The 14,875-nt window shown below is 33.6% G+C and overlaps 1 long non-coding RNA gene across 1 annotated transcript; it reads right to left on the reverse strand.

The window, feature by feature from the left end:
* Positions 1 to 706: 706 nt before the first annotated feature.
* On the reverse strand, positions 707 to 1,834 carry LOC145123278 (uncharacterized). Its single transcript, XR_013715088.1, has 3 exons — positions 1,756 to 1,834; positions 1,176 to 1,457; positions 707 to 980 (listed from the first exon to the last, which is right to left on the reverse strand). It is a non-coding gene; the product is annotated as an uncharacterized LOC145123278 (long non-coding RNA).
* Between the last annotated feature and the right edge of the window lie 13,041 nt (positions 1,835 to 14,875).

The following is a 14,875-nucleotide window of genomic DNA, read 5'->3' on the forward strand; positions in this document are numbered from 1 at the left end:
TCTACTTCTGATATTTGATCGATGGAGGCATACATGCATGTTGTTGTGAAAAATGTACACGAAATAAGGTCGGTGATGGTGCTGGAAAATTAGAACAGCGATAGGGTTGTGGCAAGAAAATGGTTTGTATGATTAATCAATGGATGGATGGGTAGTGATAATCGGGTCAAAGGATTATTAGCGAGTTAAAGTTCTTATTTTTATTATTTTATTATTTTTAGTAAAATAAATTTTATTCTTAATTTTTATTTATAATTTGTTATATTTTTCATGGTGGTTTATGTAACTTAACTTTTTAATTTGTCATATACCAATTTTTATTTATTTGATTGTGTTGTTTTATTTTATAATCAATTTATCTCATTATATAATTTCATCATTTTTTAATAATTCAAACATAAATAATGCTTCATGTATCTTAAAAAGAAATTTCAAATATTTATTTGAATCAATACATAAAAGTCATATAACTCTCATATTTAATAATATTTTGAAAATAATTGATTAATAGTTATAATATTTAACTATCAAAATTTGTTTAATTTTGTAATTGTGGATTCCACGTGTTATTACCTAGTATATATATATATATATATATATATATATATATATATATATATATATATATATATATATATATATATATATATATATATATATATATGGTTAACATGAAGGATAAAACATATCTAAATCAATAAGAGAGTGGTCAAAATTATCACTTTGAATTTTATTACAAAATGTGATACTCTAAGTAGGAAAAAAAGGAATCACATGCGTTCAAATTTAGAAACTTTATTCTAGAAAACCAAACTTCTATTGAACACTAAGATGAAGATCTCATAAGGACTTTATTTGTGAAGATCAGCAATGTATCATACACAATAAGTGTGTTTTCTGTGTAAAATGAAAACGAGCAACAACGAATCAGCTTCGAGAGTGACTCATATTAATCTTTCATCACAAACAGTTTCAGAACCCTGAAATTGGCAAAACGCTATGTAATGCTATTCATTGAGAAGCATGATTTGTTGCACCAAAAAAGATGGGATAGTAATAGGATTAAGTAACAGCCCCTCGTTAACACAACCTTTATGTTCTTATATTGTTTAGATAATCTAATATGAAGGCAGATAAACAAATCCCTAATAGTAGACATGTAAATAGGAACTCACAATCTATTTGGAGTAGTCTTGAAGGATGTCATCATAGGGGTCCCTACGACCTCGGACATGGCTAATCTGAGCATCCCATAAGATCTGAGCATTGTGGCGATCAAATGTCCAAAATCCATAAGGCCGAATTGGATAGCTCCACATCTTTTTTGTATTATCACAACTTTCCTTTATACCATAGATATGATCTCTGAATTTGCGATCTCTTTCTACTGGATCCTCCATTGACCTCAGGATTAAGTTCTCTGCAAACTCCAAGATAAACGACATCTTTGTAAGCTCCTACAGAAACAAACATTTTTCTCACTGATCGATGATTCAACATTTATAATAATCGGAGAAACCATCATTTCAAATAAACGATAATTCATAACCGATCATGGACACAAGTGAACTCTTGATCATCGATAATAAATCAACAAAAGCCCACACCATATACATGAGTTTGCAACTCAAAGAAAATGGTAGATATACCCCAGGTTTTGCATTTCAATTTGGAAAAATATTAACAACGAAATAAAACAAAACTATTCCATTAGCACACATCCATAACATGATGAATTTAATGATGCAAACTTACGCTTTTACGACGAAACAATAGATCTCGACAATCAATGTAATTAATCTAGTCTAATTTACTCTAACTAATAAAATAATAGTTTTTCTTGTCCACATGTCGTTCTATTACACCTCCATATTCAATGTTTGCCACTTGTCGCTCATTTAGACATGTTATACCTTTTATTCTCCATATAATTCTCTTCATGATTTTTGAATTTGAAATTGACTCAGCAATCCCTATAAATTAACCATAAAATTAGTCTACCATAGATTCAAACATAACAAAAAAGCGTATTTATCCCCAAATAAATCTGTTGAATCCACATAATTTTCTCCAGATTTATCTCTCTGGCTCTCGCTCTCATCGTTAAAGATGACACGTCTCACTTGAAAATGGAGGAACCAGGATCGGATCTGGAAAATTTGGAACTAACAAACAAAAACCTAGTCCTATGGGGATATGTTTGGTCGACTTTTGAGGAAGAAGCAAACGAAATGCAAGATTTTGATACTATTTCCGATATGTCTATTGGAAATACCTTAAAAGTTTCAAAGATTTGGGACTCCCTCAACAATGATTCAAGGATAACAAAGTCGGGAAGGTAACATCCGACAATTTTTATGTAATAATGTTAATATTATACTTTATATGATGTTGTGATATGATTAAACTATGCATATTAACAGATGAACATGTTAACAAAGATTAAGAGTCGCCCATCGTATTAAACTTTACAAAACAAGAATGCAAAACAAAATAACCAAAATAACTCTTTGATTAATCGGAAACTAGCTCAAAACCGATGTTTTTACAATCTGTTCTCATAATCATAAACTCGATTATGAACATGTATATATAACCTAACAAACCAACTTGTATTAGACTAGGAAACTTATGACCAACTTGCCATAAACTAAACTTTCCATAAATTAGATTGTTTGGTCTCCAAGTCCTCATCGACTTAGGATTCCAAGAATCACCCCCGAATCTCTAAGTCCTTCTAGAGAATTCTTCAACCCCAATCAACATCCTATATCTCTTTTCACCACCCCGACCTCTTTAATCAAGCTTGTTCCGAGAGCACTTTTCCATTGAACAACAAGACAAGGTCACGACCACCTTTACCGTCTTCCGTCACCAGTAAAACGAACCGAATCAAAGCCACCCGCTTTGACGTCTTCCTATCCGTTTATTCCGCCTCTCCGGTTAGTTTCTCTCTACCTTAGAACAAGCCCGATCAAGAAAAATCGGGGTTGCTTGCGATCAAAACGAAATCACACCCCCTTCAACGGAACCCGATTCATGTTGCGTCTGCCCCGCAAGGAAAGGCTACACTTTTCTTGAAACCGACTCTCAAACCGGCACCGTCTTCACCTCGCTCTGATACCAATTAAAGTTTAGAAAACAAGAATGCAAAACAAAATAACCTAAATAACTCTTTGATTAATCGGAAACTAGCTCAAAACCGATGTTTTTACAATCTGTTCTCGTAATCATAAACTCGATTATGAACATTTATATATAACCTAACAAACCAACTTGTATTAGACTAGGAAACTTATGACCAACTTGCCATAAACTAAACTTTCCATAAATTAGATTGTTTGGTTTCCAAGTCCTCATCGACTTAGGATTCCAACACGTATAACTAAATCCATTTCCCTGAATTTTCTTTGGAGTCTTTGCACATTCCCCTGCACTTGGCATGCTAGTCCTAGTTGTTATCAAGATTAGTTAATCAAGTATAAGAGTAATTGGCGAGAAAATCAAGATGTTTGTACAAATAATGTTGTCTCTAAATGTATGTGCCTTAAAGTTTTATGTTTCACTCAACAATGGATTTTATTTATGTTATTGTCAAATTTCTTTAACTTTGTGGACAATCGCATACTCTATGCATCTTATAAGTGAAGTTAAAGTCCAAAGGTTTGTAACTCTATAATATAATTTGGTTTCGAAGTTACAAATGCATTTTGCTTTTGTGGTTAAACACATCTTTTATATATTATATAAAATTAATATTGGTTATTTTTTTTATAGAAAATGAATACAAGGTGTAGCATATGTTTTTTCATGGTAATTATATTGGAAGATCTAAAACCCTTTGATTAAACTTTGGCTAAAATATGTTTAGTTTACACTTTATAAGATTTAGGTATGGTTGTAGAAGCTATAGTATAGGCTCTATAAAGCTGCTAATCTTCTTTTCTCCTTATGTAAAGGATGCAATTTTTAGCATTATTGTAATGGAAACGAACAACTAAGTCGTTTTTTTACTTTTAGAAAACGGATGGAACTTTCTATCATTGAATGACTTATATGTTCATGTTGATTCCAATGTAAGTGATATAAATTATGAAGTTGTACTGTGTCTTGTAGGTTTGGACATAATTAGGATGAGTTCTTGTAGCTTGTAACGAGAAAGAGACCAACAGATCCAATTTTCATGAAACAAGAGCTAAATGCAGATGGTTAGGTATGTAATTATTCTACTTAATTAAGTTTCTGGTTTTCCAATGGTGGATTACGATTATTAATTAAACAAACTGTATGTTTGATTGATTATAAATATTTGGTTTAACTGCAAGAACTAGCAACATACTTTCTTTTTACTTGCATTCTATATCATCCTACTTTTATTTCTTTAAATTACAACATTTTATTATGATTTTTTTTATTAAAGAATTGTTATTAAGGAGTTTATCCGGCTGTTAAATAAATGGTAATGAAATTCAAGAGTTATTGCAAAAAACAATAATAAATGAAAATTAAATAAATAAATAACTGGACATCTTTTTTGTTGCCTATAAATGTTCTCAAAGATAATAGGTTAACCCATTTGGTAAGTTGCTTTCCTACACATTGTTCATTTTGCTCTTATTATCATTTCTACTGTGTTTATTTAAATTCTTTTGTAACTTCAAGTTAATTTATTTCTTGTACTTGATTTAGATTTTGTTAGCCTTTCCACAATTATTCTATTTTTCTTTTCTTCTTTTGTTCTCATGCAAGTATCTACTTGACTTTACTTTTCTTGTGATTTCATTTTTTTTAACAGCAAGCATATTAATAGATTATAGTGATGCGCATAGTGGAGTTCTGAAGCTTATGCTAAACCCATGTTTATACAACAATATGGTGCATAAGTGAGTCAGTTATGCATTGATAATACGTAAACACATCCGTAACTTGATGCTATAAAACGTATTGATGTGCATGATTTGATGAGAAAATAGTACAAGCATATAAGTCGAAGTTTATCCGTTCCTTTTTCCCTAATGGAAAAAGCGATATGCGTGGGCCCCTCGATGATTTGATGATGACATCTAAAGAGATTGGCCAAGCCTGGACTGAATTGATGTGTTCAATTAGTAGTCTGATATCAGTTGTCATAAATCGGAATTCGGGAAACAAATCTTGGACAAAGATATTGATTATAATTCATGTCTCATGTCCATATGATATCTTATAGAACAAATGAATATTTGATCACTTATCTAAGAGCACGTCACCGACTGGGTCAGAGTTCGACAACGAATTTTGGTAGCTAGAATTTGCTAATTAATTTGGTAGTTATACTGGTAGTTATAGTTATTAGACTTATCCAAGTGGGAGACTGTTGGATTAGGTATCTAAGCCCATAACTATAATTGATATATACTTGAATTTATAGTAGCACAGTCCTTTTAGGTTGCCTTCAAACCTGTCAATTGAATAGGATCGCTTTTAGAGAGAGAAGATTGATTTATTAATTTATTACTTGGTTAATAAATTAATTAGAAATCAAAATAAATGATTTACTAATTTATTTTGGATATAATATATTAATTAGAAATCATATTGTTTAATTAATATTTAATCATAAATTAATTTGGAATTATGTTTAGGATTAAAGGAATTAATTAAATGTGTAGGGACTAAAGGTGACGATGTTCAATAGTTAAGCATTAGGCAATTCTAGAACGTCCCTAAAGAGGGGGAACGAAATCTAGAATGCTCGTAGGGTTTCCTTGGGCTCTAAGGGTGCCTTGGATGCCTTTGGGATGAAGTAATGGGATTAGGGTTATCTTGGAGAGACCTGCCTAATCCAACACCTTCCGAACACCTATATAAACCCTACTTAGGATAGAATTTCAGCCATGACTTCTTTCTAAGTTCCTTGGATGAAATTTAGGCTTCTCTTCTCTTTGTCTCTCTGTAGTTTTCCTTGGTTGCTAGGTTTTTTTGTGAACCATTAGAGTCCCGACAATTGTGGCATTTACTACCAAAGGTCTTTCAAGAAAGGATTCAAGATTGTTTACAATAACAATCTTAAAGGTATGTATCATAACCCTTTTTATATGATTTTCGATTATTCCTTGGAGATCTAGGGTTTACACTTGGTTGTTCATATTGTATGTTCAATTAGAGAAAACGTAGATCTTGTTTACGGTTGCATGCACACATACGATTGTATGTTATGCTCAAAACCCATCAATAAAAGAATATGAGGTGGAGAGTATTTTTACCATATGTTGGTAAATAAATTACAAACAACAACGATTGATGAATACATTTTCCTTTTAAGTGTCATCATTTGGCTAGTTTTTTTATTACTGTCAAAGTATTATAAACTTAACAAAAATGAAACCCAACTAATAACACATCCAGCAAACCAACGAATCATCAAAATATCAAATTGGTATCACTTGCAGTAAATAAATTACAAACAATGTATAAAATATTTTATGCTATTGGTTGTAACTTTAAACTTAAAAACTATAAAGTGAAATTTTATATAAGATCAAGGACCTCTTAGTTTAATTAAAAAACTTGATTCAATAATTTTATTCATTGAAAACTTATTATATGACTATGATGCAACTTGTAAGTTGGAAACATTGTACACCTCACCTCCTCCACTGCTTCCTTTATTTCTTTAAAGGAAATACTATTGAACATCATTCCGACATATCCTTCTCATGAAGTATTTTCATTTCGATAAGATTGTGACAGTGAATACGACAAGTAGAAATTTGTGATTATATATATTTTTATTTGCCTTCGAAAACAATCATTTTTTCTCATTAAGTTATTTAATATTTTATATTACTTTATGATTGAATACTTTGATTTTTTTTAATTTATACTTTTAATCGTCAACTCAAGTTTTATTTGGTTTTATGATATAATTTTATTTAATACATGTATTGAATAATTTAATAAATTCATTTAAACCTATTAATGCATCCAATTCAATTTGACATATAAAGTTGTCTACAAAAAGGTCCTTCAACGATTTGTATGTTTTTTATGCGTTCGCTGTATTTAACGCGGGTCATAATCTAATTGAAACCATCATAGCATCGTAGGTGGTGTTGCTAAAAGATTTTTAAACCATTTTACACCTAATAGGACTTTGGTTTGAATAATTATGCCGCCAATGAGCAATTTTGACACTTATACTACATTACTTGGGCTACTTACAATGACTTAATAATTAAATAAATAAATAAAACAACTTTGAACTTTTTTTTAAAACAAATCGATTTATCTCTATTATTCCAATGTATTCAAATTTCAAAGCACATTGCTTTACACTACACATATTTACTTTTTATTGATTACATATTAACGTACTTTCCCTTTTCAGAGATATTAGGTCATCCAACTTTCATTTTTAAGTTATATTATTTTATTTTTAAAGTACAATGTTATATTTTATAAACATTACATTGTATTTTTGCAATTTCTTATTATTACATTTATTATAAAATAATTATACCACTTTGACAGTTAAACATGTTACAGTAAAAATATCCAATCTTTTTTACTTTTTCATCAATATGACAACAAATTTCTAAATAAGACATAATATAAAAATCCAATATCACTATTTGTTTCAAAATACGTCCAAATTTAAGCCTTTTTTTATTATTTAAAAAAAATTAGACCATCTTTTAAAAAAAATCGTACACAATCAAAACACTTCTTTTTTTTTACTAAAAAACTACTTTTTGGTGCAACATAGAATATTGAAGATTTCACATAAGAAAGATCGCTAATATTTATTTTTATTTTTTTTGAAAAACAATAATCTTTGCAATAAGATTTTAACATCCATTAAATCACAACAAATTAAAACATTTAAAAACATTGTATATTCATAAAATGTTTACAAAATCATCGTTTCCAAATTGTTTATACATATCACAGTATCCCAAAATCATAAAACCATAAACAAAGAATGTGTACGGTCACACATTGACCTTTCCGTGATCATCAGAAGTACCTGAAACAACAACTAAAAACCGTAAGCCAAAGCTTAGTGAGTTCTCTCACAGTACCAACACATAAACATATTGTTGGATTAGATGTCTGAGTTCATAACTATAACTGATATGTACTTGACCCGATAGTAGTATGGTCATTTTGGGTTGCCTTTACCAGTGCAATTTGATAGGATAGACTTTTGAGAATAAGGTTATTTGTGATTATTAATATATTAATTGAGAAATCATATTATTTAATTAGTATTTGATCAAGAATTAAATTAGAATTAATTTAGTGATCAAAAGAGACTGATTAAATATACCGGGACTGATTAAGTAAATCAATGATTCTTATAGTGTGGGCTAATGATCCATGCTTGATTGAGGTTGGGCTAAAAGGTTTAACCCATGGAGCCTAAGAAATATGAAGGGTCATGGTGCATTAGGGTTTGCATTGATGAAACCTTAGCCTTTGTAACACTATAAAAGCAAACCTCTAGAGCTAAAATCGGTTACCCATTCATTCTAAGAGAGTGATAATCGATTTTGCGCTAACTAGCCTATTCTCTCAAGCCTCCTCTTGCATTTGGTGTTTGTGACGCATTAGAGGCATCACACTTGAGGTGCTAAAGCTTTCTAAGGCCAAGAACTACAAACTACCTCTAGAGGTATTCATCTAACTTGGTTTTTATGTTGTATATCCTCTGTTGTATGCTAGTTATCATGTATGCTTTGGAAAATTGAAATTGAATGTATAATTAGAGAAAAACATGGATCCAAAGCATCTAGGGTTGCATGTGCACCATAGGAGTGTTATAGTGCTTAAAACCCAACAGTGGTATCAGAGCCTAGGATTGTTTGCTATTATATTTGATGCTTGGCTATTTTTCAAAGCTGGAAAAATCGATTTTCTGGCCTCTGACTGATGAACTCGTCGAGTCCATGAACTGACTCGACGAGTTCACTCATTAAAATGACAACTCGACGAGTCTGGAAAATGCACTCGTCGAGTAAAAGCTTCTGTTTGCAGAATTTCGAGGTTTTGGCCAGAATTGGATTCGGATCATTACCACTAACTGTTTTGTAATCATAAAAATCGTATTATCTGATTTGGTAATGATGATCCTCATCCAATTAAAGGACAGTTGTCAAATTGTAAGATAATAAGATCATTATTTATATGTTTTAATATGAATTGCATTGCTATATGAGTTAGATTAGATCAATGTGAAATTATATGATAATGTTGTTAGTTAAAATTGATCTAAGTTGTTCTTGAAGTGAGTTTTGTAACTTGTCCTCAAGTTATATGAAGAGTCTCATTCATGAATATTAGAACTCATAAGTTTTCATAAGTTATGGAAACCAAAAGTTTTGAAGAGTTACAAAACTTTCCCTCAAGTTTTGGAATTTGTAAAGTCTCACTAATGAAACATTTAATTTCAAACCTTAGAATTTTAAAAGTTTAAAATTTAACCCTTATACTATTATAATATTATAAGTTTAATAATATATATATATATATATATATATATATATATATGTATAAGACAAGTCAGTCTTACCGTTAGTAGGCCTCATTCACGAAGCCGATCTATAAGGGGGGTATAAGGTAACTGCCTATAAAATGGTGGTTTAATGGGTGTCCACTCTCACCCACCACTTCCTTGACTGGTTGAGGGTCGTTAGCCGAACGGGTAGGATAGGAATTTAATTCTCGTTAGAAGTATAATGATAATTATAAAGTAACTAAACTTTTATTAAATTCCCAATCTTAGTTACTTTTGGAAAAATGTGAAAATGGTGTTATTCCTTGAAATTGCAATTTGCACCTTGTTAAGTCGTTAGTGGAGCGTGTGTGGTTAACTGGCACACTGACTAACAATGGTGGAAAAGGGTAGCTTGATGTTAATTATAGATCAATGGAGCGTGTGTGGTTAACCGGCACATTGATTAGGTGATTTGAAACATTGAGAGTACCAAGTATATTTGCATGGTTATTCACACCTTGTTTGTGATCCTCGGCATCCCAGTCACAATCTTGAAGGGCACAATCGATTTTTAAACATGACATTGAAAAGTTCAATGAATCTCAATAGAATCTAGGAATTTCAATCCAATTAAAACTTAATAATCAATTTCGCTTTTCATGGTGGAAATTGGTAAATCGTCATTTACCTACCTTCACATATTTTGCAATTGGATTAAGACATCCCTCTTCCGAATTTTAAAATATTGTGTTAGGTCCTAGCCTTAATATTTCATTTGGGTGTTATATTAAGGATTCTTATCTAATCTAAAGTTTGTTCTTTTTCTTTTCAGATGTGTATCCCAAACAATGCTTCGGGCTCCAACCGTTCTACCTCATTCTCCCTCATGAGTTTGGTTGGGAGAACTATCTTTGATGGGTCAAACTTTAACGATTGTATTAGAAACATTCGTATGCCCCTTCTCTACGAGGACAAAGAATATGTCCTCGATTAAGAGATGAAGGAGATTGATGAACAAACTTCTACTCCCAAACAAATCAAGGAATACAGGGTTCATGAGATGGACGCGACAAAGGTGTCGTGCATTATTATTGCTACCATGACTGTTGAGCTTCAAAAGTCCTATGAGGACTTCTGGCCCTACGAAATGCACCAAAATTTGATGGAAATGTACCATCAAAGTGCTCGGCAGGAAAGGTATGAGATCATTGCATCCATGATCACAACCAAAATGAAGGATGGAGAATCCATCACAGCCAACTTGCAAAAGATGTAGAGATATGTGGACCGCTTGCTGAAGTTGAATGTGAACTTCGATGAAGAGTTGGCCATTGGCATCATCCTACATTCGTTGCCTTCTTGTTATGATCAGTTATGTATGACCTATCATATAAACAAGGAGGAGGTCACTCTTAGCAAGCTTCAAGGCCTTCTAAGAACTGCAGAAAGCAACTTGAAAGGCAAGTCGGTTGTACCTACTCCTACTGTTGCTGCCCCTGTTCTTGAAATTGGACATGGGAAAGGGAACAAGATGAAGGCTCCTTCTAAGAGCCGCAAGGGAAAGTCTTTTGATGGATCCTCTTCCAATGGGACCAAATCTGGTTCTGCTAATCCCTCTACCAATCCAAAGGAATCAGAGTACTTCCATTGTCATGAAAAATGGCATTGGAAACGATGTTGTCCCAAATAGTTACAGGACATTAAGCATGGGAAGATAAAGCCCACCTTCGCAGGTATTTACACTATTCTTTCTAATAACTCATCACATGCTAATTCTTGGGTCCTTGATACAGGTTGTGGATTTCACATTTGGTCTGATTTGCAGGGACTAAAAAGAAGTAGGGATGTGGAGCACGGAAAGATAAACTTAATCATGGGAAATAGGAAAATGTCGTCTGTCACCAAGATTGGAGTTTATTCTTTATTTTGTAAGAATGCTTAGTAGTGGGTTAAATTTAGAATTCAATAATTGTTGTTACTCGTCGGATATGGCGAGAAATATTATTTCCTTTCATAGTTTGTATAAACAAGGTTTTACCTTTTCTTTTAATAATGAAATTGGTAGTATTAATGCTTATTATCATGGTACATTTTATTTTGAAGCATTACCTTGTAATGGTATATATGAAACTATGATGGTTGTAGATAACCTAGGAAATAATGTGTTGAATATTGATTCGTCCAATGTTTCGGACAAGGCATGCTTGTGGCATTATCGTCTTGGACATGTCAACAAGAAGCGCATATACAAACTCCAAAAGGATGGAGTTTTGGAGTCATTTGACTTGAAATCGGATGACACTTGCGAATCTTGTTTGCTTGGAAAGATGACCAAGTCAACCTTCACTGGTACTTGTGAGAGGGGTGAAGGTCTGTTAGATCTCATACTGATGTGTGTGGACCCTTCAGAACCGCTACAAGGGATGATAACCGCTTCTATGTGACTTTTACTGATGATTACAACAGATATGGATATATCTACTTAATCAAGCAGAAGTCAGAAACCTTTGAAAAGTTCAAAGAGTTTAAGCAATAAGTATAGAATCAATTGGACAGGAAGATAAAGATGCTTCGATCTGATCGAGGTGGTGAGTATCTTAGTATCGAGTTCCTAGACTATCTTAAGGAATGTAGAATTGTTCCACAGTTGACACCATGTAGGACACTGTAGTTGAATGGTGTGGGTGAGAGGCGCATTAGAACCTTGTTGGACATGGTTCGTTCCATGATGAGTCGAGCTTCGTTACCTATCTCATTCTGGAGGTATGCCTTAGAACCTACCGCCCATATCCTTAATCTAGTCCCTACTAAGAAGGTTGCCAAAACACCTCACGAGATGTGGAAAGGGAAGGTTCCCTCGTTGGATCACATCAAAGTTTGGGGTTGCAAGGATTTCGTGAGATGCGAGACTCACGACAAGCTTGAACCTCGTAGTGAGCAATGTATTTTCATCGGCTACCCACAGAAATCCTTTGGATATCTCTTCTACAGACTGAGTGACAATATTGTCTTCGTTGTGAGGGGAAGGGTTTTCTGAGAGAGAGAACTCATATGCCAAGAGGACAGTGTGAGGCAAATTGACCTTGAAGAGCTTCAAGAGTTAAGTGATGAAGGAACCTCAAACACTAGTGCTCAACCTGAGGAGGAAACTCATGTTGAACCAATTGACGAGTCCGTACCTGTAAGACTTTCCAGTAGAGTTAGTGTTCTACCTCTGTTATATGGTTTTCATATAATATCTAAGGGTGATACATTTATCAGTGATAGTACATTGATAAATATGGATGAACCTAATAACTACAAGGAAGCCATGGCAGGCCCCGAGTCTGCTAAATGGAAAGAGGCAATGGACAACAAGATTCAGTTGATGTATGACAATCAAGTTTGGAACTTGGTTGATAATGAACCAGGTCGCAAGACAGTCGAGTGCAAATGGCTCTTCAAGAAGAAGACCGACATGGGTGGGAAAGTACACACATACAAGGCGCGACTAGTTGTGAAGGGCTTCACTCAAACTCAGGGAGTTGACTATGATGAGACCTTCTCACCAGTAGCAAAGATTAAATCTATAAGGGTTATGTTAGCCATAGCTTCATTTCATGATTATGAAATATGGCAAATGGATGTCAAAACAGATTTCCTTAATGGAAAGTTGGCTGAAGATGTTTAAATGTGTCAGCCAGAGGGTTTTGTCAATGCAAAGTACCCTAATAGAGTGTGTAAGCTTGAGAAGTCTATTTATGGATTGAAACAAGTATCCCGCAGATGGAATCTTTGTTTTGATGAGAAAGTCAAAGAGTTTGGATTTTCAAGAAGCGAGGATGACTCATGTGTATACGTCAAAGCTAGTGGGAGTATAGTTAGCTTTCTGGTATTTTATGTAGATGACATACAATACGAAACAAAGCAATACCAAACTGAGTAGGACTCAGAGTCCGAGTATAGAGGCTGAGATAGCAGAGATGAGTCGAGTACTATATGCTTCTGTAGTTGGCTCGATCATGTATGCTACGACTTGTACTCGCCCTGATGTGGCCTTTGCTTTGAGCATGGTCATCAGATATCAAGGGAATCCTGGTAGAGCTCACTGGACTGCAGTAAAGAACATTCTTAAGTACCTGCGAAGGACTAAGGACAGGGTCCTTACCCTCGGTGGGAGTGATGACTTGAGAGTGACAGGGTATTGTGACGCCGGTTTTCAGACCGATGGATATAATTTGCGCACTCAGTCGGACTGGGTGTTTACCCAAAATGGAGGAGCAGTAACATGGAAGAGTTACAAGTAGGAGACTGTAGGTTATTGAACGTGTGAATCAGAGTACATAGCAGCGAGCGAAGCATCAAAAGAGGTGATATGGTTGAAGAACTTCACTGGAGACCTAGGAGTTGTACCATCCATAAAGGAGCCTGTGGAGATTTTTTGCGATAATGAAGGGGCGGTTGCCTTAACCAAGGAACTGAAAGATCATAGTAGATCCAGACATATCGAAAGAAAGTACCACTTCATAAGACATGAAGTAGAAGAAGGACACCTCGCAGTGAAGAGGATATCGTCAGAGGACAACCCAGTAGATCCCCTTACGAAGGGACTGAGTAGGGTTAGGCAGTTGCAGCATGCAAAGGGCATTGAGCTAACGGCCGATATTAGTTTTAGTGATTAGATAAATATTTAGAAACTTGTAATAGCTAAATTGTAATTGACATTTGATGATTGAATAAAAGGAGTTTTATTTATAAGTAAAGTTACTATCTTGTGTCAATTATTTACTATTCTTTCACTTTTGCATGTTTTGACTTCCAGAATAATAAGATGATTCAAACTATCCACAGTCGATCATACTTTGGAAGTAGGTTATGAGGTTAGACTGTCATGAATTGGCTTGTAGATTATCTAAGGTGTTATACATAGCAAAAGTATGCTACAACGTTCATGAGTGCTCCTAAAATAAGATTTGAGTATTGGATTAAACCCACGCTCCCATGAATCACTTCATGGAATTTATTACGAGTGATTATGAGACGATAATATCATATACTCTTCAAACCAAGAAATATGAGTTGTTGACTACGAGTTGGTTGTGCATTAATGATATGAAAATGCATCAGTAACTTGATGTTATAAAACGTATCGTTGTGCATGATTTAACGAGTTGTTAGTACAAGCATATAATGTTGAAGTTAATTTAACTATTCCTTTTATCCTAAGAGGATTAAAAGTGATATCTTGGGCCCCTCGATGACTTTGTTTTGATTTATGTGTCGGGCCCGGTCAGAACTAAATTGATGTGTTCAATTATGTTCTATGTCAGACAAATCGGAAATCGTGAAACAAACTGCAGGATAATAAGTATGACTATGTTCCATATATTTGTCAGCATGATATCTTGAAGAACAGAG

Source organism: Lactuca virosa, chromosome 7, assembly GCF_052849685.1.
Source record: "Lactuca virosa cultivar CGN04683 chromosome 7, Lactuca_virosa_CGN04683_v6, whole genome shotgun sequence".
NCBI classification, from domain to species: Eukaryota; Viridiplantae; Streptophyta; class Magnoliopsida; order Asterales; family Asteraceae; genus Lactuca; species Lactuca virosa.